General features: G+C 41.8%; 1 long non-coding RNA gene across 1 annotated transcript in view; it reads left to right on the top strand.

Annotated features, from left to right (window-relative positions):
* The window catches only part of LOC112412500 (uncharacterized), a 35,851-nt gene extending 10,428 nt beyond the window's left edge, over positions 1-25,423 (top strand). Inside the window, exon 3 of the long non-coding RNA XR_003005818.1 lies at positions 25,287-25,423. This is a non-coding gene — a long non-coding RNA (uncharacterized LOC112412500). The remainder of the gene's footprint in view (positions 1-25,286) is intronic.
* The last annotated feature ends 328 nt before the right edge of the window (positions 25,424-25,751 follow it).

Below are 25,751 nucleotides of genomic sequence, written 5' to 3'. Positions count from 1 at the left end.
ATCTAGGTTAGGCCACTGGGCCTTCTGTTGGTGACCAGCTGCTTGTCGCTCTCGGCACTGGCGCTCTTGCCCGGGCACTGGAGGATAGTCTACTCTCCTGGTTTTGCAGGGTCACATTTGTAGCCACAGGATCCTTGGAAATATGTGAATCATCCTTGACAGTAACTCATTTCCCTACTAATACACAAGGATGAAAATGCCTCATTGAAATACAGTTTGAGATCTACACATAAAGAGAGTCAGGAATGAAAATGATGCAGAACTGATGGCGCACACTGACGTAAAAAAATACATTTTCCCCCAAGTGCTCAAAAAATAACCACTGCTGTTGCCTGGTGTCCAACTGAGTGTGTGAGCAAAACAAAGCCAGACACAGCCAGTTAGCTTCCAGGCTTTCTTATGCCACGCCGCCGTGGCCAGCTTTCCTACTGCACTTGTTTTCTCTACACGAGCTTCCTCAGTTTCACCTGCGTTGCTCCTTGGGGTGGCAGCTGCAGGTGAAGGAGCGGGACATGGAGAATCCGGCCAAATGCTCGGTAATGTAGCCTTGGTGCAAAGGGGGCTCTCAGTCCAACGTCTCTGCTTGTTTCCGGCCTTCTGACCACAAACGCTCATGGTGAATGTGACTCCACCAGAGCAGCTTTATTTGTAGATGATTCCTTCATCTGGCTTTCTGCAAAATGACGTCAACTTTGATAGTTGCTCCATTCCTGGTTAGGGCTTGGGCCACTATCTATTGGGTATCTTTAAGGGAATTTTAAGAAGTCAACACCTTTGACTGGGCCTGGAGGCAGAGAGCACCATGTGTGAAGATGAGACCCTTTCCTCCAGTTGGAGGAAGCCCTGCTCAAGGTGGAAAAAAGGCCTAACTTTAGCTCCTACCGTGCCCTCTAGCACTTCGCAGATTACACAGTCATCCACGGCAGCCCAGTTAGGGCAACAGAGTGTGTGGATGAATTTCTGAGCATGCGTAGACGTCTTTCTAGCGTGGAGCTCTGAGTGCCCTGCCTACCTACTTACATTACTGTTCGTTCCTGTGCTCTCAGAGCAGAATGTTGGCTTCGTAGGCAGGCAAACAGAAGCCCAGTGAGAGAAATTAGCAACCTGGGGGACGATGTAAGCCAGCGGTCCTGCCAAGACCAGAACCCTGGTCTTTTCACTGGTTCTATAAATTCCCCAGTGGGACTTGACTTAGATTTAATTTAGCTTTTAAGTCTTGGCAAACTGGATGCTATGTGTTTGTGTAGACTTGCACCATTTAAAAGGTTCTTGGAGTTTAGATCTTGCATGTAATTTGCTACATTAGCTTTGGGCAAAAATATTTGCTTTTTGGTCCTTTGTGGTTTAAGTCCCTTCTCAGCACTAACCTGGCATGTTAGAGAGAGCTGTACTGTGGAACGCAGCAGGGGGCCCAGAGTTCAGGGCAGGGTGAGTGCAGGAGGGCTTATTACTAATGGCAGCTTTTCAGACTGCAGGAGCTCATAAGGTTTTTCCAGTTTGGTTGGTTGTTTGTGTATGTATTTTGGATATTATTCAGTTGAGATGATGAAGCTGAAGCCGTTCAAGTGAAGGCTTTTAGACTTGGATTAACGTTGGGAGAAACCTTCTCCTGATGCACTGGATTAAGTAAGAGTATCACTGTGATGTGTCTCAGGCAAAGTGACATTCACGCTGTCATAATTGTCCCTGCACCTCAAAGTTCAGCCCTCTTTGGGGTGAACAGAACCAGGATGGGTTATTCCAGTGAAAATTTGGCTGTCTTCTTAGATTCTCCGGAGTGCCAAGCACTTTAGCATTGGTGGACGGATTACCTAGTAGTTAGGTCTAGTCACTAATCACTATATATTCTTTCGTGACAATAAGCAAGAAGCGGATATTCTGCCCCACTTCCTGAGACAGGTAGCTGAGGCAGAGAGAAGGAAGTAACTGGTTTAGTCATATGAGGAAACTCAAAGCAGTAACTGTACATCCTGGGGACACCCTATGAGGATAAATCCTGAAGCTCTTCTCATTTTCAGCAGTGCTTCTCTCCTCCCTCCTCTTCTTTTGAAGCTAAGGCTAGTACTCTTGTTTTGTAGACTGTAAAACTCCTTTTCCCTGTTCCTGCACCATTGCCAACCTCTCAAATGAATTTTCAATCCCAGTGTATATGGACTGGAATCACACCATATGGGAGGGTTGGGTTCTGAAGTCAGTATGGAGGGTGAGAAGCTATTATATTTTTAAAAATTCACCCATAATTTGCCCATTTTCATGCAGTATACGTAGTTTATAGCATTGGTATGTATAGTATATACAAAATTCGTATACGGTTAAAGACTACGTACGCAACATTTGATTTTTCAGTGCCAAATCCTTAAACGTTAGCAAGAGGCTCTGAGAGATAAGCAGGAACAAAGACTGACTTAGGGCAGCGTAGATTCACATCGCTCCTCTCCCATGTTCTCCAGGGCATTTGCTCACTGAGAAGAAGGTAGGTAGAATTGCTCATGTTATTGGAAAACTTCCCCTCTCCGCCTCTCTCTCCTTACCGCTGCCCTGTGTGCCCCCCCACTTCTCACACTACTTTTTCCCCCTGAATGGATATAGTTGAAGATGTACAAGTTAACTATGCATGTGATGTCATTTTACTGTAGATTTCACAAATGCCAGCTGTAAATCAATGAATGTCATTTTGAAATACAAGAAAAAGAAAAAAGGAAAGCTTGTATCTTCCTAATTCTCGTTAGCAGGAAAACACACTGATGGATTTTATGATTTTGTTGGAAGGATCAGCCTATCACTGGGATATGGGTTTACTGGTAATGTTAAATCAGTAGTTTACATGGGGATGTAACATTGTCTAAGACAATGAGCTCAATGTCCTTTTGGAAAAATGCACCTTGTGTTCTCTTCTGGCGTGCACTGCACTGGGAAAGCTCCAGTTATAAACAAGTACAGCACATGTCAGAAAGCATCTAGGGAAGGATTCTGGAACTTATACAACTGAGTGTTATGTATCAGGGTCTTTACATCAAAACATCATTTTATCAGACCATTTGTCAGCAGCTTTCTTCTTAGTTACTCCAGAGCATCAACACTTCACAGCAAGGTGTGCCGGCAGCATCTAGGGTTGGGAACTTCAAAGTCACAGATGAAGAGAGAGCGTATTCTGGAAAAATCATCTCTGAAGCTAGCTCCAAGACCATCTGGGTTGCTTAGTTGTCTGTTTGCTCTCAGATCCCTTTCTCATTTTCTCCTGCTCTGTTTTGTACTGCATGGGGCTGACCCATATAAACTACATCCCCAGACTCTCTTGCCAAGTGTCTTACAGCTCAATTTGGCCAATAAGAGTCATTGGAAGATAAGAGAAAGGGAGAAGCCAAGGGATTTCTCCCTCTTGTTTTCTGCTTGGGATGGTGTATTTGGGGGTAGTTGGGTCTTATCTGCAGTTGTGGCTCTTACAGGACAGTCTCTCATGCTGGACCTCCCCAGCCCTGAGCACTGGTGACATCACCTCCTCTCATTATTTGCTTAGCCCTAGAAAGGGTAGTGGCTTCCTGCCATAGCTAATCTCTGGGTTGCCTCACCATCCCTTTTTTCTTTTTAGCTCTTCCAACACCTTTGTGGCAAGATCCCTATATTAAAAATTTCTATCTGGAGCTACTTGATATGGACTATGTTTTGCTGTTGTTTGTTTGTTTGTTTCCACAGGGCCTGAGTAATGCCTGTCCCTGCTCTAGCCTCTATCTTGAATCTTGCTCTTGGCCTGATGGGCTTGTCCTTATATCTAACCTTAAATTTAACCAGAACGCTGCTCCTAACAGCCATCTTTCTGTTGTTTGCTGGCCTCAGTCTTGATGCTCAGGTGATACTCAGTGGCTTTTATGCTTTAGTTCTCTCCTCTCATACCTCTGTTTCTGCTGGCGCCGAGACATTGTCTGAAATATAAGATACTGGATTTGCAATCAGAGGGGTCTTGAGGTATTTAATCTAACTCTCTATTTTCACCAATGAGGGCACTGATGCCTAGAATAGTTAATGACTCCTCGAAGGTCATCAAGTTCATGGTGGGGAATGGGAGGGAAGGGAAGTTTCACATTCATGTCTGGATAAACTTGGTACCACCTCACTAACTGTAGTGTGTGACAGGGATTGGAGGCATGAAGATTGAAATAGTTACTACCTGCTGAGCTGCCTCATTGCTTGGTCTTTGCCTTCAAGCAGATGTTTTGCACTGAGTGGACAGAAATATTAATTAATTAATTCAATTCATACTTTTTTTTTTTTTTTTTTTTGCAGTACGCGGGCCTCTCACTGTTGTGGCCTCTCCCGTTGTGGAACACAGGCTCCGGACGCGCAGGCTCAGCGGCCATGGCTCACGGGCCCAGCCGCTCCGCGGCATGTGGGATCCTCCCAGACCGGGGCACAAACCCGTGTCCCCTGCATCGGCAGGCGGACTCTCAACCACTGCGCCACCAGGGAAGCCCCCAGTTCATACTTACTGATTGTCACTAAGGGCAAGGCTCAATGCTGAGTGCTTTGGGAAGGACACATACGAATAGAGAATGACCCCCATCCTCAAGAAACTCACTCACCATGAAGCAGTAGGACATACATACGAATGATTTAGATGCATGCACGTTATCTATGCAATATGCAAGCTAGAAAGCTCTAAGTTCCACAAGTGAGATGCAAACAAAGTATTAAGTGATGTGGAGGAGAAACAAAGTTGCTCTTTCTTTCACTGGCTGGGCAGTGTTACTAAAAACTTCGTGGAGCAGGGAGTATGTAAAGTGGACGGAAAAGCATGGGTAATATTTGACCACAGAGAGCTGGAGGGAAAGCCGTTCAGGAGGAGACGGTGAGTGGTTCAACGTAGCTGGAAAGTTGATGGCCTTTAAGGGGGATGATGACAGTGATGATGGTGATGATGTTGATGATGATATAACCACCACCACCACCACCACCGTAGCTAACATTTAATGGACTCCTACCATGTACCCATACACTGTGCTAAGTATTTTACATGTTTGTCTCAACCTATGAGATGGGTACTGTAATATCTGTCTTGCAGATGGGGAAACTGTGGTTCAGAGAGATTAATAACCCAGTTAGCAAATGATGGAGCTGGGATTCCACATAGGTCTGCCTGATTCTAGATAAGTGTTAACCCCTAAGCTAAATGGGTAGGCCATAAGGAAAAGTAAGGGATTTACATTTAGATGAAAAGGCATGAATAGTAAATTTAGTACTGAGTTCTCAGAGCTGTCATTAGGAAAAACGAAAAGACCTAGATCCCTGGGGAAAAAAAATCTTGCTACTGCATTCTCACTGGAGCAGAGATCTATCAACTTTCTTGATTCAACGTGACCGTTATTACACTTTTGACCATATTCTCTCAATAGAAGTGTACCTACTCTAACATGTTTGTGTATGTTTGTGCATACATATATGTGCTTTGGTCCTCATATAGTATGTATTTTATAAAACATACAAATCAATTTAACATGGATGAAGTAAAGGTAAAAATACTTCAGCAACGTAATTTTTATTTGTTAGCAGTGTTGGAGAGGGTGTGGAGAAAAGGGAACCCTCTGGCACTGTTGGTGGGAATGTAAATTGATACAGCCACTATGGAGAACAGTATGGAGGCTCCTTAAAGAAACTAAAAATAGAACTACCATACGACCCAGCAATCCCACTGCTGGGCATATACCCAGAGAAAACCATAATTCAAAAAGACACATGCATCCCAATGTTCATTGCAGCACTGTTTACAATAGCCAGGTCATGGAAGCAACCTAAATGCCCATTGACAGACGAATGGATAAAGATGTGGTACATCTATACGATGGAATACTACTCAGCCATAAAAAGGAACGAAAGTGGGTCATTTGTAGAGATGTGGATGGACCTAGAGACTGCCATACAGAGTGAAGTAAGTCAGAAAGAGAAAAACAAATACCGTATATTAATGCATATGTGTGGAATCTAGAAAAATGGTACAGATGAACAGGTTTGCAAGGCAGAAATAGAGGCACAGATGTAGAGAACAAACTTATGGACACCAAGGGGGGAAAGCAGAGGGTGGTGGAGGTGGTGGTGGTGGGATGAACTGGGAGATTGGGATTGACATACATATGCTAATATGTGTAAAATAGATAACTAATAAGAACCTGCTATATAAAAAAAAAATAGGGGCTTCCCTGGTGGCACAGCGGTGGTTGAGAGTCCGCCTGCCGATGCAGGGGACACGGGTTTGTGCCCCGGTCTGGGAAGATCCCACATGCCGCGGAGCGGCTGGGCCCGTGAGCCATGGCCGCTGAGCCTGCGCATCCGGAGCCTGTGCTCTGCAACGGGAAAGGCCACAAGAGTGAGGGGCCCGTGTACCACAAAATAAATAAATAAATAAAAATAAAATAAAATTCAAAAAAAAATTTTGTTAGCAACTCGGAAAACCATTTTTGCCTTCACAAAAGAGAGGCTTTTAAATATTTATTATTAAGCTTAATCAAGTTTTATAAATACTGGTTGGGTTTCACATAAGTTTAAGCCTAGTTAAAACACTTGCAGACATTTGCTTTCTAGTTCTGCCTGCTTTGTTTTTAATGTCTTGCTAATCATCAAGATTTCATACCATCACTGGCTAATGTCTCAAGTCATAATAGACGCTTAATGCAAGGTTCATCATTAATGATTGCGGGTGTCAGTCCTTATTTTAAATAAGTTTAAAAAAAATAACTTTGAGGTCTTTTATTGGTTGACCTTTTGGAAATGAAGGCGTCCATGTTGTTCACTTGTGGTGTGACTGGTGAAGAGCTTGTCAAAGAGTGAAAGCTGTGGGCTCTGCCATTTTCTCATGGCTTGTTGGGGCTGGTGTTATTGGCAGTATTTTCAATCTGTGGTTTCTTTCTGTGAATCTTTTGCAGTTTTTTCAATGATTTGAAGGTTAAGTTAGTTAAAATTACATACTGTGATGCATACAGCCACTTAACCAGGCACAAGGAAACAGAAAAATGTTCTAAAATGGCTGAACGCAAACCAAGGGCTGAGGATAGATACCTCTGTCAACCTTTCAGGAAACCTCACTCAACCTTGAGTGTTGCGGATTGGGTGAAAGCTCTAGGTTAATCTGGATCATGCATATTTATTAAGCTTAATTAATTTATTCTTAGAAAAATATGTAATGATAGCCCGATGGTCTAAATTCCTACAGGATTCCATTACTGTTGAATCATCAAAATTGTGTACCTTGTCCATTTCTTCATGATTTAGGCTTCTGGAGAAAAATATGAAAGAAGGAGGGACAAAAGTATTTAGAAATATTATTTCCTCTAGAAAAATCTGAGGTGTGACTCATAATCCCTGAAAAATTCTCCTGGAGTTTTTCTGGGCAGGAGTGACTAAATGCTGCTCTAACTTAGAGGAAGGTATGCATAAATATTCATCATTTCTATATATTAGGGTTGAAGAACTCAAACATTTACAGGAAATTAAATCCTATTTTCATTAAAACTCCCCTGTTTGGAATCTTGAAAGTGGATAGCCCTGACATTTAAATCGGAACCCACTCCCTTCTTTATTCTGTTGACCGAAGTAATACTAGGAAAATAAGGGAATTATCTGTTTACCATAGTGATACCATCTACACCCAAGCATGCTAAACCAAACTCCAGAGCCTAGTGGATGAAATATCTCCCTTCTGTGTTGAGGCCACCAGGTTCAATTCCTGCCGGGATGGTAGTTTTTTCAATTACATTTCCATTAACTTTTCGCCTCTGTGTCATTAGACACTAATTCTTACATGTGGTGAAGATGAAAGCGTAAAAGGAAACATCTGATTCATGCATCATGTTGCTGACAAGTGAAATGTCATGATGACAGCTTTTTAATATGGGAGCTAGAGAAGCCAGCGAGGGGACAGTTCTCTCAGACCTGACACTGACCACGGCTGAGGAGTGGTGGCAGCTGCAGCTCAGGAAGGCAATTTGGAAGATAGCGATCTTGCGGAAGATAGCGATCTTGCAGTGGGAGCGTTCAGGACGACAGATGCTGGGATGGGAAGAAGAGGCTGGGTGGAGAGAACAGGCTGCAGTAAGCCTGCCCCATGGGAGGAGCAAGTCCTGGAGACACATGTTCAGCAGAGGAGATGGAGGGGTGCTGGTGGCTTGGAACAGGCTGGTGTGCAGCGGGGGAAAGCAAACCTCTTTCGCTAAGGAGAAGAAAGACTGGGAACCTTAGAGGCAACTCACTTGGTTAATACCTGTATTCTCAGATGAGCTGAAGTTCAAGCAACCAGAGTTAAAATATTAAGAAGAGCGTGTGGCTAAGAGGTACAAAGGAACAGGTCACGTATTTAAACTTAGAAATGGAAAGGGTTCCCGGGGCACAGATGAAGACATTGAGAGGCAGACAGAGGTTACAACAATTTTGCAAGAAGGGAAAAGATAAAAAGACAAAATCCAACCGAACACAACCCAAAACATATGTTTGCTAATAATGGGTGGTGTGGAGAGATAGTAATAGTTGATGCTCAAGAGAGCTAGCCCAAGAATTTTCAAGAAGTACCCATGTTCTTTCAGGTTTTTCATGGAAATACGAGTAAATGGTTTTTAGAGTCCCATTACACAAATTTTTACCAAATGAGCACACAGAATTTTAAAAAATAGAGGCAAAAGAGATTAAGGACAATTTATTCATTAGGGTTTGTCTAGGTTTACAAGGACTGGATAATCCAATTTTTAAATTATTCCATGTTTCATTTGAGAATCCAGAGTAAACAAAAACGATTGTACATACACATACTTACAAATGTACGTATACATACATGCATAGTCTGTGTATTTTTTTTTTTGTGTGTGTGTGTGTGTGGTACGCGGGCCTCTCACTGTTGTGGCCTCTCCCGTCGCGGAGCACAGGCTCCGGACGCGCAGGCTCAGCCGCTGTGGCTCACGGGCCCAGCCGCTCCGCGGCATGTGGAATCTTCCCGGACCGGGTCACAGAACCCGCGTCCCCTGCATTGGCAGGCGGACTCTCAACCACTGCGCCACCAAGGAAGCCCGTGTGTATTTGTATATAAGAAATAGAATCAACTTTTAAGCACTCGTAATAATTCCTAATATTTATTGAGTGCTTACCTCTCCATGCACTTTTTAAAACATGGTACATATCAGTAATTTATAACAATTACTCTATTAAAGAGGAACTCTCTCTCTGTTTTACAGATGAGAAAACTAAGGCACGGAAGCTCAAATCCAAGTTCACAGGGTCTGTATGTGGTAGAGCTAGGGTTGGGAACCATGCATTCCAATTCTAGAACCCGTGTTTGTTACCACGACTTCGTGGAATGGCAGTTAATAATAAAAAGAATTACATCTGGAATATGTTTAACATTTATATTTGAACATAGCTTTGCCAGCTGTTCTGAGAATATTTACTTCAAAATAAAATAGTGGAGTCCAAATTGAAGTTAAAAGGCTAAATTGATTCGAGAGGAACTACTCTTTTTTTTTTAAGGCTTGAAGGAAACCACATCACTTTTTAGAAGGATACGAAACATCAGTTTAAAGTAAAGTAGACTTGTTTCAGCAAGATTCTGTTGAATTCTTGATTAAGAATTAGCTAATGCTCAGCCCCCTGCACTGTGTGTGTGTGTGTGTGTGTGTGTCTGTGGAGTTCTGGGGTCTACTTTGGAGTCAACCTTATTGCTTCCATCTGTGCACTGACAGTTGGAAGGCATCTCATGACTTTGGTCTGTACATAGTTTTGCTTTTGCTTTGCCTTTGTGGGCACCGACATCTCCTAGGAACCTGGGCCCCCAAACCCTTGTGTTGGTTAGGCATGCACTTGTCCCCGAGTAGCAGGACATCCAGCTCACAGTAGCTTAAACAAATATGGGTTTATTTTTCTCATGTAGCAGAAAGTCTGGAGTAAGGCAGCTGCCTCACTCCAGACTTTTTGCTACATGAGAAAAATATTGGTTTAGTTGCTCAGCATTATTAGAGTTGGCGTCTCTGCAGTGCTCTTAGCCTTTCCTTCATGTTTGTGAGATGCAGTTGCAACTCCAAACATCCAAGGCAGGCAACGTGGGGAGCAGGCAGCAAATCTTCTTAGAAGACCTTGTGCCCTTCCCTTCCATCTCCACCTCCAGGGACTTGGCTGGGACCGGGTCACCACTGGCTGCAAAGCAGGCTGGGAATGTATCTGGGCTGCAAAGGAGAAGGAAGTGGATGTGGGTGTTGAGTAGCTAATCAAGAGGTTGCCCTCGCACCTCAATAGACCTTCTAATTTAAGGAATAACCTGAATTACAGAATCGTGCAATAGATAATCAAAAAAATTTCAAGCTCAGGCTTTAAGTCAAATTAGACTAAATCATATATTTTTCTTTTATAACCCTTTTATAACATGCAGCTTGATCTCGTAAACATTTGGCCCTAAAATCTTATTTTAAATGTTCATTTTCATCGTCAGGAAGAAATGACTTCTTAAGCAAGAGTAAACCTCAGTTCACATCTTCTCCAAATGATCTCAAATTCCAGATTGTTTGATTCCAAACTAGTGAGATTTTACTACACTTCACCTATTTGAATAATGTTTATTTCTGCATCTGTGCTCACTTGGATGAGATTTACAGAGCAGAACTCAAGTAAAATTACCTTTTTCACGGAACTTTTAAAAAGTCAGCATTAACTAGTATTATGTTTCATTTTTACTCACTAGCATGTCTTCTTGGAAACGCAAAATGCATTTAAAACAAAATTATGCAGTCTTATTTCAAATAGGAAAATTAACACATATGGGAGTTACGTTTCTACAAAAATTCAATCCGTGTAATAAGAGGAAAAGTTAAATTGTGGGGCTTCCCTGGTGGCACAGTGGTTAAGAATCCGCCTGCCAACGCAGAGGACATGGGTTCGAGCCCTGGTCCGGGAAGATCCCACACACTGCGGAGCAACTAAGCCCGTGAGCCACAGCTGCTGAAGCCTGCGTGCCTAGAGCCCGTGCTCGGCAGCAAGAGAAGCCACCGCAATGAGAAGCCCACGCACCGCAACGAAGAGTAGCCCCCGCTCGCCACAACTAGAGAAAGCCCGTGCGCAGCAGCAAAGACCCAACACAGTAAAAAATGATAAATAAATAAAACAAATAAATTAAAAAAAATAAAATAAATTGTGGAAAACAAGCAAATAATGCTTTTTAAGGGTAACTAATAACAAAGAGGAGCAGAGAGATGGAGAGCACGGCACCCAGCTGTAGGGGGTGGTTCTTCTGGGGAGGTAAGTTATGCGTTGAGGGGAAACGTACTGTCCATATACCGAGACAGTTTAACTGTGCAAGAGGCACTATTAATTATGCCAGGATGTGAGGCGTAAACTGACAGAGTTTCAGGCAAGGTAGAGTAGATAGCCACCTTAATTGGACCTGGGTTTGAATCCAGGCTCAAAAATTATGGATTCATTAATTATGAGAAACTTTCATTACTTGTTATCATGTTTTTCTGAAATGTTTTGTTTTGTCCAGTATTGTATTACATGTGTAATTTGTGAAAACGTCAATCAAGATTTTAAAAATATGGGCAATGTGAGGTTTGTACTTTAAAAATCTTCAGAAACTAAATCAATTTTGTTTTTTTATCAGTGCTACCACTTCATGTAGCTACTTTTATAGCTTATTTTTAGTCATTCATCCAGTTTGAATAATACTTATTAAACCTGTATTATATATCAGATATTATACTTCTGTGCCTCTTAATCCTTATAATGACCCCAGGAAGTAAGTATTTAGTCCAATAAGACAAAACAAAACTCTGTGAAGGTAAATAACACGCCCCAAATCGCACGGCTGGTAACTGCTGGGGCTTAGATTCAAACCCAAGTCCAGTGCTTTTCCCCTTATTGTACGGCTATTTTGAATATTGTTCAACACAAGTTATCTTTATTTTTTAAAACATGTGCTTAAAATATGTGTTGCATTCTTAAATGTGCTTTTGATTACGTTTCAGGGCCAAATTATTTTCATAGAAATGCACCTCTAATTTTATAATAGTATCAGTGGGAAAGTAAAAGAGGCTGTATGGAATTTTGCTTTACTGCCAACTCCATGGGAGAGATGTCAGAATTATAAGCCTAGGACTTGAAGACAGAAAAAAAGTTAGCAATGCCAAAGCACTGTTGTTACAATAAAAGATATTCGAAAGTAGGAAAGCACCTTTATTTTTAACAAGATTTCTAAGAACCTTGAACTTTGCCACAGTACAGTTCATTGTAAAGTAGATGTGATATAAAACAAGAAACATCCTGTACCTGCCAGAGGAGTTTAGTCCATTACTCAAGTCCCAGAGATACTGTTGTAAGTGACCTAACTTATAGAAAGCACAATGTGAAATGTTATGATAAAGATCTTGTCTTTTTTACACCTTTAGATATAAAGTAATTTTTAAAAAGTTCCAGGGCAGTTTATCCAGCACCGAAATAAAGATGCCAGAAACAAATAGCAGCTGTTTAACCATGTACAGCAACACTGCACAACTGTTCAGGACAGGAGGCACAGATGAGCTATGCTGATAGGCTGTGAAGTGGCAACATCGTTTGTGCCTTTTTTTTTTTTTCCACCAGTCTCGAGTTCTCCATTACCCACTCCTATAAATGATTCTACTGAAAAATGCAAAATAGCTCAGTTCATTCATTTTCCTTAAGTTCCCTTAAAATAAAACACCAGAACTGTAATCTCCTAATCATATTTCCTCATTCACGACAGTCGTGCGTAGAGTTATGGTTGGTGAAATCTCTGAGAGTCTGCGTGGCTGTTATTGTATGAAGACTCATTTTGGCAATGGAAAAATGTGTTGATCAAGAGCAATTCAGCACATCTCAGACTCCATACAGAAATGTAGGTCTTGGGAGAGATTTATTTTTATCCTAGAGCAGCTCTCAATTTTCTATGACAACAATGAAGACTATTGACCTAGATGTTCAAAACAGTGGATTAATCCATTCAGTTGGGTGAAGGCCATGGGAATTGGATAAAAAGGAAACCCTTCAGTATGGAGGCTCTAGTTCCAGTGGAAAATGTCTCTGTTGGTGACTTAGCTGTAGTCCAGCTGACCGGCATGCATGCCGAGCAGTCAGGACCCTGTGATTCTTGACACATGACTACCCTGTGATGCTGATGATGTCGTCGACTAGCACCAAGTATCCATTCCCTTATTCAGAAGAATAAGTAATATTTATGAGCCAAGCCATTTTGCTAAATGCTTCAGAAACATATATTTCATTTAATCTGCCAACAACTTTAAGAGATGGACATTTTTATGTTAATATTATAAGGGAAGAAGCTAAAGCTTACAGAGGTGAAGGTCTCTTGCTAAAGTCATACAACTAATGAATAGCTCAACTAAGTTTGATCTCAGGTCACTGGCTTCCAAGTTCATTGTTATCTCCTTTAGATTACCCTGCTTCTCAGTAGCTGGGTACATAAAAGAAAATTTTATGGATGAATGATAGGCTCAAAGGCAGCCAGCAGATGAAAGCCTAAATTAAATTAGTAGGCATGAGGGAGTATAAGGTCAGTAGTCCTTGGATCAACAAGTAGTCTGTATCTCAGTCTAGCATTCCTATAAAAAGTCTGAGCTCTTGGTGGTAGTTTGTCCAAACCTTCTCTCTCTAGGGGTTCGTGTTTGGCCTTCCCCATCTTCTGCCAGCTCACTGGTGCACCAAACCCCTTTGCTGCCCTTGTGGTGCGGGAGACTCCCTTGTCAAATAGAGATCTTTACAGGGTACATCTTTCAGATCCTAACTTTGTTGTGTAGACAACCATACGGTTGGCTGGCTCAAAGTCTCCTTTTGAGATCTTTAGCTTCCTACTTCTTTCTCTTATGACTCTGTTCTCATGTAGTATTAGAAACTGTGAGCATAACGAATGAAAACTTGAGTCTCTACTGACAGAGAAGTCCTTTCTGCAACATCTCTGTATGACATCCAATTCTCTCCCATAGGACCTGAGTTTGTGTCTCATCTCTGTCCCTTATTAGCTGAGGGGCCTTAGCCCACTTCACCTCTCTAAGCCTTGCTGAAAAATAGCCAGCCTTTTAGGTGTCATGTGAGAGTGAATTTGGATGGTGTGGATGGCAGGCAGTCTGGAAACTATAAAATGCTCTATAGACTCAAGATACCAGTTACCCTACAGATACTCACTCCCTACTGAGTTGCCTAAAATATATAAAGATGAAGTAACAGAAGAATCTGAAACTATTTGAGGAATTCTAATTCCAGTGGTAGTAAAAATTCTTGCCCTGGCAGGGTAGGGACCTTCTTCTTTGCTCTCACAGTATCTTGTATCTCCCCTTCCTTACAGAACTTACTCAATGAACTGTGGGTATCTGTTTGCATGTCTGCTTTCCCTACTCGAGAACAAAAAATCAATCATACTCATCTTTTTATCCACAGCGCTTAACACTCAACATGGCACACAACAAGCACTCAATAAATGTTTAATAATATGGGTAATGTTTACTGAGCATTTACTCTAGGCCACTGTTTTAAGCACCTTACATACAGGCATACCTGGGAGAAATTTGCAGGTTCAGTTCCAGACCATCACAATAAGGCGAATCACACAAATTCTTTCTGGTTTCCCAGTGCATATAAAAGTCGTGTTTACACTATACTGTAGTCTCTTAAGTGTGCAATTGCGTTATGTCTGAAAAAGCAATGTACACACCTTAATTAAAAAAATACTTTGCCAAAAAATGCTAACTCTTATCTGAGGCTTCAGCAAGTTATCTTTTTGCGATAGCCGCCTCAAAGCTCACTGATCACAGATCACCACGACAAATATAATAATAATGAAAGAGTTTGAAATATTGCTAGAGTTACCAAAATGTGACACAGAGACAGGGAGTGAGTGAATGCTGTTGGAAAAATGGCACCAATCAACTTCTCAACACAGGGTTGCCGCACACTTTCAATTTGTAAAACAAGTGCAGTATCCATGAAGCATATGGTAAAGCAAAGTACAATAAAATGAGGTATGTCTGCATATTAATTCATTTAATCCTCTTCATCGTATCAGTGAGGGAACTGAATTCCAGGGAGTTAAGTAACCTGCTTAAAGGCATGCAGCCCGTAGGTGGTGGACTCAGGCTGTGAACCCAGGTCTTCTGACTCGAGACTGCTCTTAACCACTACGCTTTCCTGCCTTGAAGACATTAACACTCATTGCAGAAATCTGGACAGTAAAGGAAAAGAGAGCTATGAGAAAAGATACTATTTCCTCTATTATTTTATGTATAATCATAATTCCACCATCTAGACTAGAGGTAACTACACTTGGCATTTCTTCTCATTCTGTGGGTGGTATTTCGGATAGTTGAGTTTATACTATAAATAAATGTGTAGCTATTTTTTAACTTTTTTCATATCATAATCACTTTTAATGATAAAAATATCCTTGCATAAATGGGTGGATCATTATTTAGCTACGCTTTCTCCCATAATTGGGCACTGTATTTTGCCTCCCTTTTTTAGATGATTCTGTAACATTTTTTGTGCATACATTTTTGATGTGGATTATATTTTTGTGTGATTCACAGAAAAGGATATTCTTGAGATTTTTGATACACGCTGCCAAATGGCTTGCTACAAAGATGGTATGAATTTACACCCCACCAGGAGCATCTGAGCAGGTCTTAGACGTTGGAGAGGTTTTGAAAGGGGCAAGTGAGGAGACTTGGAGATTCTGAGTAAGGAGGAGTTGGCCCAGGAACCAGTGAGTTGCCTGTTTCAGAGCGTTAAGCCTGGCTGGCCTTTAACACGCCTGCTCTTCACGCAGTTAGAAGAAATGGAATGAAACAAAAGCTGCCCAAAGAGGAAGTGGAATTCCATTGTCTTAGGCTGCATCTCCATTGTCTAAGGATTTGAATGGCTCGTTCTTGCTAAGTGTGGCGGGTCATTAGGCCTTAGTTTGTCAGCAGGATGATGACGTGCCTTAAGTTTTGCTAAAGAATAATGAAACACATTTCAAAGGCAAAGCAAGCCATCCAGAAAATACTCTTAGAATTGTCTCTCGTTCTGTATGTGTGACGCACACGTGCACGCTTGAACACGTGTGTATGTTGAGATGGTGGTGCATTGGCGGCGGGGGTGGTGGTGGTGGTGGTGATCAGATTGAGAACGGTTGCCATTAAGAGAAATGACTGATCAAAGGAGTTTACTTTGGCATTTTTGCCGGTTTTCCGAGCTTATTTTGTTAATTTTGGCACACTGCGGCAAATTAGGAGCACCATACTGAGACTTTTTCATTAATACCTGGGAGGCTGTCTCTAGCCCATGGCGCTTCAGTAGAGAAATTAGAAATATATAATTTACTCAGTGTCTAACTTTGTATCTTGTAAGATCCCAGTTTTAATTATGCAAGAAAAGCGTTTACTTTTCTCTGCCTTTATCTTATGCTCTGAGTGGGTCTCTTGGCTTTCCTCATCTTTCTCCTCCGTCCTCTTTCTCTTCTCTTTAACCCTCTAGCAATTATTATGTCTTGACCGCAGGGCAATCATGTTTCCATCCAGGGGCTCCATTTTTACTGTTTGTTTTCACAGTAACTATATTCACCTGTTTATATCTGTTGACCTTTTTTTTTTTTTAATCCCAAAGACCAAGTGTACTTTGCTTACCTTGGGTAGCAAGAAGGAAATGATCTTTCTCAGTTTCAGAAAAGCAGACCTGGCCACAATTGGAATGCCAGCCATGGAAACTACAGATTGTTTATGCCAAAAAATGGCATCCTTTGACAAAAAGAATAAGAATCGTCTGGAGAGAACTGGTAGCATTGTCCTTGGGCACGTGAGGACTTTCAGTTTGGCAAGGGGCGTTGTAAATAACACCATGGGCTTCAAAATCAGATAAACCTAAATCGGAGGGCTGGCTCCACTTAATAGCTTATAAATTTGGCAATGGTTTCTGAGTCTCAGCTGCTTCGTCTTTGAAAGGGGTATAATGACATTTACCCCCACAGGGTGGCTGGAAGGTTTAAATGAGATAAATCACGTAGACCATTCAGCACAAAGCCTGGCCTGTGTGCTCCGTAAATGGTGACTGCAGTTATTTTGATAGTTATACCATCATTATTTGTTTGACTCATAAAATTTCTCACTTGCTCTGTCCTATAGTAAGGACTCTTTTTTTCTTCCTAAATGTAGCCTCGCTCTTTCTGATAACCTCAACAGATGAAAGGGAAGGGGTATCCTTTCCCAGCAACCTGTTACTACTGTGATGAGGATTGCACGTATTTCCTCCTTGTGCAATTGTTTGAGAAACAGCTGTCTGTTTCCATGGCTCGCCCAATAGTGTTTGATTGTGGGGTTAGCTGATCCCTAAACGGATAGGGGAGACCATGGAGACACCAGAGAAAATATTTATGAAGAAGAAAGCATCGCAGGCATAAATATGTATCTAGCTTGTAACAGAATCATTCAAACCAGCGCTTTGCGCTACCACCTGGATTCATGGCTGATACATTTTCATTCTGACATACTCTCTCCTAGGGTGCGTACTATAAAAACAATAAAATATTAGTAATAAAAAAGGGACTTCTGAAGATGCAGCATGTTATGGTAAGTTGTAGGGCATTAACAGCAATTCTATGAAATGTAATTTGAGGCATCTATTTTCAAAAGAGCCTGCCCCAAATCTATGGCATGCTTGATTCAAATTGGCTGCTGTGGTCTTACATGTCTCCTTGATTTTTTTCTTTCATTGCTCGAGTTGGCTTGCACGATTTTTTCTTTTCCTTTTCTTCCATGATCAATTTCCCACTCGCACAAAGCATCAGATCTTTCAAAGGCTGGTTTCTCAGTGCTTAGCAAAGCGTTCTGTCTTTCTGTTCTGTAATTCTGCGGGGTGGGGTGAAAAGCAAGACAGCTTTAAAGTCAGCAAGTCATTTTCTGTTGGTTTCTTTTTTTTAATAAATTTTTGTTGGAGTACAGTTGCTTTACAATGTTGTGTTAGTTTCTGCTGTACAACAAAATGAATCAGCCATACATATACATATATCCCCTCCCTTTTGGACTTCCTTACCATTCATCTGTTGATTTCTTTATCCTCTTGAATCAAGACCTTAGTTCTTCTGGGTCTTGCACTATTTTAATAAATTGGCAACCCACCCACTAGGACTTTCTTCTCCTGGAATGAACTGAGTACAGGACAGTAAACTCACTTGATTATGGAACCCAGAGCCCTGGGGCTAGGTATCGGATTTTCCTATAGGGTAACCCACCTTCCTGGCTTCTGCCATCACAGCCTACAGGAATGCGGGTTAGCAGCAGGTGGAGAGAGTGTGATTGGGTCCCATAAGTCATCCCTCCCTATGTGCCACCCCCGCCCCCAAGAGTGAGGACTGAAAATGCCTGACCTTACGTAGCAGAGAAATGAGAACATTTTTATATGCAGCCTCTTACTGGGATGGAAATAATTTCCATTTTTTAATAAATTTCTCTGCTGCTAATTTTTGAATACTTGGTGGTAGGGGTGGTAGGTGGGTGGGAGGTACCATTCATCTTGTGGGTGAGAAACTCTGGGGAAAATGACTTGAGGGGTCAGGCTGTGTATAAAGAGAAGGCATTTCAGACTTAGTACTCACACAGCTTGGTCTGGAAGAAGAGAGCACAAATGCTGTGCATAAGGAGAAAACAGGGTTGGGGGGATTAGTTGCTGCTCATTATTTGATGGTTAGAGGTGAGAAGTTTGGAGAGAGACTTGAAAATACTAATATTATCTAAACTTCCTTTTTATATATAAATTTATTTATTTTTAGATTTTTGGCTACATTGGGTCTTTGTTGCTGCCCATGGGCTTCCTCTAGTCGTGGCGAGCGGGTGCACAGGCTTCTCATTGTGGTGGCTTTTCTTGTTGCAGAGCATGGGGTCTAGGCACGTGAGCTTCAGTAATTGTGGCGCGTGGGCTCAGTAGTTGTGGCGCGCAGGCTCTAGAGAACAGGCTCAGTAGTTGTGGCACGCGGGCGCTAGAGCACAGGCTCAGTAGTTGTGGCACATGGGCTTACTTGCTCCGTGGCATGTGGGATCTTCCCAGACCAGGGCTCCCCTGCGTTGGCAGGCGGATTCTTAACCACTGCACCACCAGGGAAGCCCCTATGTAACTTCTCTTGAGCGACTACTGTGTCTCTGGGACTGTTCCAAATGCTTCCTGTGTGCTGACTCACTGAATGTTCACAACTGATAGGTGTTATTGATATTATACTTGTGTGTATGTGTGTGTGTTGAGGTGAAATTCACATAACATAAAATTAAGCATTTGAAAGTGAACGATTCAGTAACATTCACAATGTTGTATAACCTCCTCCTCTATCTAGTTCTAGAACACTTGCATCACCTGGAAAGGAAACCCTGTATCCACTGTATTCATTTCCTAGGGCTGCTGTAACAAAGTACCACAAACTGGATGGCTTAAAGCAACAGAAGTGTATTGTCTCACTGCTCTGCAGGCTGGTGCTCCTAAATCAACCGTGTCTGCAGGGCTGTGCTCCCTCTGAGACTTTGAATGGAATCCTTCCTTGACTCTCACAGCGTCTAGTATGGCCAGAAACCCTTGGTGGTCTTTGGCTTCTGGCTGTATCAGTCCAATCTCTGCCTCCATCTGCTAAAGGCATTCTTCCTGTGTGTCTTCACATTGTCTTTCTTCTATGTGTCTGTCTCTGTGTCCAGATTCCTCTTTTTATAAGGACACCAGTCATGTATTGGATTAGGGTCATCCTAATGACATCGTTTTAACTTGATTTCCTCTGTAAAAACTCTTTTTCCGGGCTTCCCTGGTGGCGCAGTGGTTGGGAGTCCACCTGCCGATGCAGGGGACGCGGGTTTGTGCCCCGGTCTGGGAGGATCCCACATACCGCGGAGTGGCTGGGCCCGTGAGCCATGGCCGCTGGGCCTGTGCGTCCGGAGCCTGTGCTCCGCGGCGGGAGAGGCCGCAGCAGTGAGAGGCCCGCGTACCGCAGAAAACAAACAAACAAAAAAAACAACTCTCTTTCCAAATCAGGCCATATTCTGAGGTGTACTTGGGGTTAGGACTTCAATATATCTTTTTGGGGGACACAATTCAACCTGTAATACCTATTGAGCAGTTACTCATTCCTGTCCCCTCCAGCCCGTGGCAACCACCAATCTGCTTCCTGTTTCTATGGATTTACCTACTCTGGGCATTTCTTATGAATGAAATCCTACAGTATGTGACCTTTGGTGTCTGGCTTTTTCACATAGTATAATGCTTTTGAGGTCCATCAGTGCTGTATCCTGTGTCAATACTTATTTCCTTTTATGGGTGAGTAATATTATACTTGTGTTTCAAATGAAGAAACTGAGACACATAAGGTTAATTAATGTTTCCGGATTACACAAGGAGGAGACATCAGAGGTAGGAATTGGACCTGGAAGAACACCTGAATAGCCTGTGTGTCCTTGAGGAGAAATACCTCTAAGGAGCGCAGAGGAAAATGAGCACAGAAAGAGAGCAGACCAGGAGCCAGGAGAGGAAGATGGCCAAGGGTCTCTTAAGAATGGTGCCTGGGGCTTCCCTGGTGGCGCAGTGGTTGAGAGTCCGCCTGCCGATGCAGGGGACGCGGGTTCGTGCCCCGGTCCGGGAAGATCCCACGTGCCGCGGAGTGGCTGGGCCCGTGAGCCATGGCCACTGAGCCTGCGCGTCCGGAGCCTGTGCTCCACAACAGGAGAGGCCACAGCAGTGAGAGGCCCACGTACCGCAAAAAAAAAAAAAGAATGGTGCCTGGTATTCAGTTTTAGGTTGTTTCCTATTCCATGCTATGTAGCCACCTTCTCCTTTCTTCCCAAACCTTCAGTAAACTCTTCCTCACTTTACTCTTTGGTATTAAGTCTGCTTTGAGGAAATAATGAAGGGTGGCATCCAGAGTGGAGACAGGAATTTGGATTAAACCTAAATGGGAAAAGAACTTGAAAAAGAATAGTTACACGTATATGTATAACTGAATCACTTTGCTGTACACCTGAAACTAACACAACATTGTCAATCAACTATGCTATAATATAAAATAAAAATTTTTTAAAAATGACCTGGAAAATGTAAGCCCTGGACATTTTACAAATTCATGGATGTCTGACTAAGCTATTTTATTGAAGTATTAAGGGAGAGTAGGCTCTCGGGCAGGGGTGGGCACTGCAGGATTTAAGGGCAAGCCTACATAGCTCTGTGTAATCATCTTGATGTCACCCAGAAGATGTGACGTATCAGAAGTAAACCTGTCACCCTCACCACCCAGACCCACCACATCCCCTTCACCTCCCCTTGGATGAGTGGACAGTAAAGTGGAATGTGTCACGAGAGAAGATGCGCAAATCATTCCTGTGCCAGGTCAGTTCCAGAACTGTCCAAAAGCTTTAAAAATTGCAAGGATCAGTTTGCCAAGCCAGAGAGATGTGGTTCTCCACGTGCAAATCAAGACTGGGACTTCTGGGAGTGAAGGCAGCATCCTGGTTTCCTAGGGCTGCTGTAACAAGTACCACAGTCGGTGGCTTCAAACAACAGAGGTTTATTCTCTCACAGTTCTGGAGGCCAGGAAAGGTGTCAGCAAGATGGATTCCTTCTGGAGGGATCTGAGAGAGAGCCTGTTCCCCTCAGATACGAGTGGCCAGGGACTAGTAATTCCTTCTGATCTATGTAGTTGATGATGGGAGAATCACAGTAGCCACAGGGCATTGGTTCCAGGACCCCCAAGGCTACCAAAATCCACAGATGCTCAAATCCCTTACATAAAATGGGGTAGATGTTGGTATATAACCTATGCACATCCTCCCGTATACATTAAATCATCTCTAGGTTACTTATAATACCTAATACAATGTAAATACTGTGTGAATAATTGTAAATACAATGCAAATGCTGTGTAAATATTTACCAGGTGTGGCAAATTCAAGTTTTGCCCTTTGGAACTTTCTGGAATTTTTTTTCTAAATATTTTCGATCCATGGTTGGTGGATACGTCGGTCTGAATGCATTCAACTGCTGTTGCCCCTGTTGGCAACTTGGGCTATGAGCCTCAGCCCTGGGCTGACCTTGGAGCCACCAGGACATTGAGTCACTGCAGTCAGAAGGATGCATGAGACGTGGGGGATTGGGTGGGTGTGAAATACCTGCTGGAAACAGAGTTTGAGAGGTCGGTGTCACCGTGGAGTGTAGATAGAATGGTCTGAATGCTCTCGTGGTTGCCACCTCAGTGGCTTGCCATCTATTGCATTGTGTAAATCTATATGTTTTTATCTTGTGATAATACTTTTTTTACCAAAAAAAAGAGAGAACCCCCCCACCCCCACCGCCAAACCAAACTCTTCCTGCCACACTGAGCTTTGGAAAAAGGTGCGCGTTTAATGAAAACTTCAGTACTTGATATCCTTTGCTCAAGAGTATTGATGAATGTGAAACCTGTTAACGTTTGCCAGATGCTCTGGGGGCTGTGGTAATATCACTGGCCACAGGTAAACCCAGAAGACAAAGTCTTGTGGAAAAGCATCACCATCTATTTAAAAAATTAGTAACTTTTTAAGACAGTTATGCCTGGTTGTGTTTTTATATCACTCTGAGAAGTATGACTTTTCAATTAGGTAAAATGATTATTCTAACAAGTTAATTTTGCTTAATTTTGCCTTCATCTGTTCTTGTGCACATAGGAAAAGTAAAGGGATATTTGTGGGATGGCTCCACTAGCAGAAGAAGAATGTCACAAACAGTTAAATGATGCAGTTTTATATCAGTTTCTTCAAGAAAAAGCCAGTTAATTTAAATAATGGTTTGATTATTTTTTTCAATCCAATTCATGGACTCAAAGCTTTTGAAAGATCATTTTGTCAAAGATATAGCATCTGACATTACTGTAGTTTATCACTTCACTTAAAAATAATTCAACAGTGAAGATTGTGGTGGTACTAAAAATACAGATTTTTGGTGGCGCACAGCATAATGGGAAAAATAGTGTTATTACTAAATTAAGAAATCTGTGGAGCAGAAATGTATTTGGAATTAGATGTAGCGCGTTCATAGTTCAAAACTGCATCCAAACAAGCTGTGAGAGTCTACCAACAAAATAGAAGCTATAGTTGACAGACATTATAAATATTTTTATTTATACACAGAGAAACTGAGCTACAAAATATTTGTGATAGAGCTGATGTCGAATTAAAAAGTGCTTCAGCCTGGCAGTATGTGCTTTTTTTCCTTTTCTGCATGTTCTTAGATTTTAGAAATGTTCAGCCTTTGAAGTGCTACTTTGTAAATCAACCAAAGTGTAATACAATACATAGTGACCTTTTACTTAAAAAAATATTTTTAAACAAACTAGTACTCTAAATTTTGTTTGCATTTTGTTTAAAATAAGTTGGTAATTTTTAATCAAGTATTCAAGGAATGGTGAGCCAAAAGACTTCAGCTCTGGAAGCTTTTAGGAAACTGTAACTATTGAAAACAAAATTTGTACCTACAAAACCAAAGAAGGAATTGAAGAAATTAAATAATTTTAAACTTGAGAGTAAATACTTATGCTTTGAAATATCTTACAGGAAGAACATTTTGATGGAGCTTTTATATTTAACTGGATGGATTTATATTATGTACTGGAATGGAATGAAATTGTGAAGTTCTGTGATTTTGTAGCATCTAAATTTGGCAAAACATTTTTAAAAATCATAAATAGAGACAACTTACTTGATGAGTTTTGTCTCATAAAATATTTGTCACAGTTTCCCTGAATGACAAAAGAATGGTACCTGTGAAAAGATTTGAACTGAAATAGTAACACATTTCACTAAGAAAAAAATTAGAATTGAGAATATTTAACAGAATTACTTCTTCACTTACCAGATATCTCAGCACCTGTAGAAAGACTATTTTCTTAATTAAAAATACTGCTGTCAACTGAGAAGAGTCAATTTGTTGCCAACCAGGGTTCTTGGCCTCCTCAATCATTAGAAATTGATAAAAGGCCAGATGAGAAATTCATGCAAGGCTTTATTGGGGCCGCTGCTGCAGCAGAGGGGGAGCTAAAACAAGCCACAGATTCCCTTCCTTGCTTGTTCCCCTGCTCACCGGGGGCAGGGGGATGGGGGTTGTTGAACTGGTCCCTTATATGCGGTGAGGGTAGGGGTGGGTCCAGGGGTCGGGCTGGAGGGGCGGCTTAGGAGGTCTGCCCACCCCTTTGGTGGTGTTGAGTGCAGGGGGCATGCCCAGTACCCTGCTTTTGCTCCTGACACCCTGTTTTTGCTCCGGGCTCTTCAGAAGTGGCAGTTGGTCTTTTTGTTCTTTTTGTATCTTGGTTTCCATAGTTTGCCCCCAACTGACCATGCATGCAGTTATTTTTGGTCCCTTATAGTTTCTTTGTATTTTGTTGCTCAAGAAGATGTTTGTCCAGGTGCAAGCACTGCAGCAAAGGGTCCCAGGTCCCAGCCTATCTCAAACTGATGGTGTCAACAATTTTTTTTTTTGGCCTCTCTGCGAGGCATGTGGGATCTTAGTTCCCCAACCAGGGATCGAACCTGCAACCCCAGCAGTGGAAGCACATAGTCTTAACCACTGGTCTGCCAGGGAAGTCCCAGCAACTTTAAATTTATAAACTATGAAATGCAACTTTGAAAAAGATTGAAGGCAATTTTATGAGAAAATAGAAATATAGAAATATTTATTAAAAATTCATTCTTTAGAAAAATACCTGTAGCATAGCAATAGATATAGATATCTAGATATGACTCTAGAACTTATTACAATAAATGTTTATGAAATAAGAATACTGTTCTGCTTATGTTATTTTTAACCTTTTAGACTACTCAATCTAAATAATTTAATTTAATTTTTGCTTTAATGGATACAGATTGTTTTATTTTTAGAAATGATTTTATTTTTGAAAATAATTTTTCACTGGAATTATTTTATAGGCCTACCATTATAATAAAACCAACTTGTCAATCTATGAATGCTTAAAAATATTTTTTTAAAAATTCTTAAAATATATTTTTCACTTTCAAAATTGTCCCCAGTGTGGATAATAAATTATATAGTTACATAGCAGTTAAAACAGATGCCTGCTTTTAGTGTTTTTCTAAAAATCCTGCTGCCTCATTTGTGACTTTGGGCGATGATCCACAGTTATCCATCCATTTCCAGACTCCTGAATGCTGAGAAGAGAAGACTGCCTACTGCTTCCACGATTAAGAAGTGTTTGTGCATTGGGTGTTGGGTGGTCTCACTTGCTCCTTCCCCAGCTCACTTTGACTTTTCTCTCCCCACAGTTGTGCTGTTCAGTAACTTCTGCGTCTCACTTGGCCAGCTCTGCCTTGAGTCAGTAAGCGTTTAAACCCTGGTGGCGCAGTGGTTAAGAATACACCTGCCAATGCAGGGAACACAGGTTCGAGCCCTGGTCCAGGAAGATCCCACATGCCGCGGAGCAACTAAGTCCATGCGCCACAACTACTGAGCCTGTGCTCTAGAGCCCACAAGCCACAACTACTGAAGCCTGCGCGCCACAACTACTGAAGCCCGTGCATCTAGAGCCTGTGCTTCGCCACGAGAGAAGCCACCACAATGAGAAGCCCGCGCACCACAACGAAGACCCAACGCAGCCACAAATTTATATAAAAAAGGTAATTAAAAGAAACCTGTTTCTTTTGTTTTGGTAATTATATTGGCATTCATTGTGTACCTTTAACAAATCATTTTATGGTTTATTTATATTACAGTATACAGTTCCTTTCTGT

This window comes from Neophocaena asiaeorientalis, unplaced genomic scaffold, assembly GCF_003031525.2.
Source record: "Neophocaena asiaeorientalis asiaeorientalis breed wild unplaced genomic scaffold, Neophocaena_asiaeorientalis_V1.1 scaffold427, whole genome shotgun sequence".
NCBI classification, from domain to species: domain Eukaryota; kingdom Metazoa; phylum Chordata; class Mammalia; order Artiodactyla; family Phocoenidae; genus Neophocaena; species Neophocaena asiaeorientalis.
The sequence above is the reverse complement of the archived record's forward strand: the minus strand, read 5'-3'. Positions and strand labels throughout refer to the sequence as shown.